Source organism: Haliotis asinina, chromosome 14 (genome assembly GCF_037392515.1).
Source record: "Haliotis asinina isolate JCU_RB_2024 chromosome 14, JCU_Hal_asi_v2, whole genome shotgun sequence".
Lineage (NCBI taxonomy): Eukaryota > Metazoa > Mollusca > Gastropoda > Lepetellida > Haliotidae > Haliotis > Haliotis asinina.
In genome coordinates, this window is record NC_090293.1 from 19,169,623 (window position 1) to 19,173,648 (window position 4,026).

Here is a 4,026-nt window from a genome sequence, read left to right on the forward strand (position 1 = left end):
CCAACAAAATATATACTAACTGGTTAGCAGGTATACTCACACAATACTGATTATAATATTTATTAAGCTAACTTCTATATTAACAACACATAACCGCTGGCCTCGGGGCCATTGTTCCTTTCACCGAACACTCACAGAATGTTCTTGATATTATGTTCCATAAGGATACATTGTTAAGAATCTACTTTGATTTGTTTTTTATCCGGTAGACTGATCCGCGTTTTGTTTTCGTTCCCTCCGGTAATGATCCGGAGTTTAAATGTTTTTATCCGGGCGATTGAGGTCGACAACAGCACATGGTTTGTGTCATTGCGGTGACTGACTTGTGGGGTTCAAGAGGCCAAGAAGATTTGTAAGTAGTCGAAAATTATTTATATTGATGAACATTTTTGATAGGGTCAAAAAGCTTGTTAAGCTTGGTGAATTTATATGAATATGAAATAATTTCAATTTGGTTGTGTTAGAAGAATTGTCACATAGAATTCAAAATTATGTAGCTGTACTTAAATGATGATTCATTTGTCTATGCTGCGGTGTCAAAGTAGACACAATAAACGAGTTCAAGATAAAGGCCCGACTATGTTATACTCATCGTATTTTTGACCCGGGGAGTGGGGTGACTATAACTTATCTTCCATTACGACAAACATTACACAAAATTTATATATTTCTCTATCAGAGCATAGACGTTTCACATTCAGAGGCAACATACACATCCGGTTATAACCTACGTATTGCTACATTGCAAATTCATTTTACAAGTAATCTCTTTTCTCAATAGCAAATCGTTCCTCGTCAGTCTCAACACCCTCATACTTGACAAGTTCCCCATCTTTCTTGCTCTGGACAAAGCATGCCACCAGATCCTTGCCTAAAACATCACACAATTCCTCATCTTTTTCCAGTTCAACCAGAGCTTCACTCAGAGAACTGGGAAGTAATTCCTCATGTTCTGTTTTTCCTGGGGGTGGACAGTCCAGCAGCAATTGTAGACGCAGCAATAAGATATACGTTGCTCATTGGACTTGCAAGTCTGTTTTCAATATATGTTCTCGAAGGACCGTCGTTCTTTGCACGGACACATGCCGTTCGATCTTCGAGTCCCCAGGTGATTGCCGAAGGAAAAAGAAACTTGCCATTGTTCCTATAACAATTGACAGTAGGGTTTGCAAATGCATAAAGAGCTTTGCTATGCTTCAGGATGCCAGCAATGAACTGTTTGGCAACAACAGACAATTTGTCTGCAGCATTAGCATCATAGAACACGTTTTCTCCAGATTTAGTCCAGAGAGAAAAATTGAAATGCTTGCATCCACCTACATCACTGTCTGAAAGATGGGATATGAAGGTGACTGTAAAACCGCACAGATCCGCCATTTCTAGAAGGCCTTCCTGAAGACTGAAGGTCATATCGAGACTCTCGATTCCATACTTTGGTTTTATTACAGCTTCAAACATCCCCCTGGCACATTCAGTATGGTATCTTTCAACGTCAATCTTGGAATCTTGAAAGTGCTTATCCATGTGAAAAATGACTTTGCTGTGTTTGTTCATTATCCTGTGACTGTATGGAGCAGCACTATCAAAAACTGGCTTCATGTTTTCATCAAGGATTATAAATTCAATTTCATAGCCAGAATACAAATCAAACCCAAGATCTTCTAACCTCTGAAGTTGTTTTCTTGCAACATACCGAGGACAAGCCAGTTGAGGGGTGTTGTCTTTCATCCACCTAGATTCGCATAGCATTTCAACAACCTTCACGCCTTCTGGTGCCCAAGGAATTGGCCTGAGAGTGTTGAGATCAGGAAAGACATTCATGTTGCCCAAACAGCGGTTTTTCTCGTGATTTCCATTCACTGGATATCCTCTTGGGCCAAGAGCCAACGTACCCTCAACGGGACAAAAGTATATTCATGAAACTGTACAATTCATTCTACCTCATTATATACTGAGCAACTTTAGAAACGCACCACACAAAGATGCACAGAAAAAATGTGAAATCATATGTTGCAATAAATGGACCATCTATGATGCTAGGGATCTCAACATGTAAAAGACTCATGGTAGTTTGGACTGTTGCATCAAAACACAACCTATATCGTGATTCGGTGTCATGAAAATCATGAAATTCACGTAATTTTAAAAATTCTGACACAATAACACAAACGCACATGAGTATAACATTTCCACGCTGCTAATCACCAGTGTAAGTGAAAATTCAACCGTGATTGACCCTTTTACCATGCCACGTTTGACTTGGGAACAACGAGAAAGAGCACTGGGTTACTTAAATGCTGGATGAAGTCGGGAAGTGGCTCAAACTTTCAGCTGCCATCATTCCTCAATCGTCAGACTCGCGACCGTCAACGTCCTGGACAGTCAAAAGATCAACACATTGTTGTCCGCCTATCGGAACAAAACCCGGACTGCTACACGCACAGCTTTGGCAATACAGGAGCGACGTGGAATCATCAGCGACCACGGCATGCGGCACGGTTTACGTCAGTGTGGCCTCAACGCTCGGCGTTCCTACAATGGCCCCATATTGGCACACAGACACCGATGCCGTCGCTTAGGCTGGACTAGAACCCATTGAATATGGACGCAGCGACAGTGGGAAGGTGTGCTCTTCAGTGATGAAGATGGGCGAGTTCGTCTATGGCGACGTCGTGGAGAACGTTTTGTGGATTGCTGTGTGCGACGGGTAGCAAGGAACACCATGCACTTTTTGACACAAAACAATGTGGATGTGCTTCCATGGCCACCACTATCTCCCGATTTGGCCCGACTGAGCACATCTGGGATGAAATTGGCTGACTTCTAATGATGGCACCACATACTGTCAATGTCCATAGACTGGAGGTCAACTTGCAACGTCTATGGCAACAGATACCCAGCGAATAATGAGGACGTCACGTGTTTATGGATAAAAACTTTTTTTATTCTTTATACGAAGTGTAAGAGCTAATTCCTGCTTTTTCATTAGTGAACGCACCGTGATAATGAATAATCGTTCGCCCTGTCTTACATTGTAATACCATTAATATCACTGGTTTCACCGTTACATTGTTATCTTTGTACATTATTTTTATCGAACTGACTTCATACTATGTTGAAATCTCCCAGCTCATTTTGTGTAAACACATATATCTATTTATATTCACTTTGCGGTGTCATGAAGCTCAGGAATTAGGTCTAAAACATTGTATAAAGCACATTTATTCATGTTCGTCTAATTTCTTAATGCCTTTCAAGAACTTAGTCAGAGATAATTTTGGACAGCGGAGAATATTAACGTTAAGTTCATATTGCATTCTTCGTGCAGTCAATGTATTTATACACATGTAAGCCCTTTACTCTGAAAACATGTAAAATATCTCTCAGATATTTTCCTTCATATTTCATCGGCGGTAGCACCGTGTCCCACCGTTTTGGGTTATTTTTTTCTCATTTATTTATTTTTTTTTTTGCATACCTCAGTCTCTAAGTCAGACTGTGGACCACCAAAGATAATATAACTCAGACTGGTCCAAACTCGATTATTTACATATAGCCGGATTATTGCTGAGAGTGGCGTTAAACTAAACTCACTCAGCGAACATCAACATCGTCTTCATAATACGTACCCTCATACATAGTCAGCCCCTTGTCAAGATACTTTGCAGCATGACAGCCTCTGACGACTTGACCACAGCTCATGCCATTCAAATCGCAAAGAGCAAATCGGACATAGTCGTATTTCACCAGCTCCTTCTTGACTATTTCCATCTTCGACATTGTCACTACACTTGACCTCTGATGGCATGATGCTCGCCGCAAAGGCATTTATAATGTTGAGGAAAAATGTAATTCCCAGGTAATGGATGTCCAATTTAATTTTATCAAAATAATGGTTGTGGAAAAATAACATAGGCATGCTAGGCCATAATTAAAACTGAACATGGTCTGATTAGACGAATCAAAGCATTTACACCTCAATGTTTTCACATAAGGACTGCTAGCACTGAGGTGTAAGTGTATTAT

General features: G+C 40.5%; 1 pseudogene; it reads right to left on the bottom strand.

Moving 5' to 3' along the window:
• Positions 1 to 622: 622 nt before the first annotated feature.
• LOC137261815 (lengsin-like) lies at positions 623 to 3,788 on the bottom strand (annotated as a pseudogene).
• Positions 3,789 to 4,026: the final 238 nt, after the last annotated feature.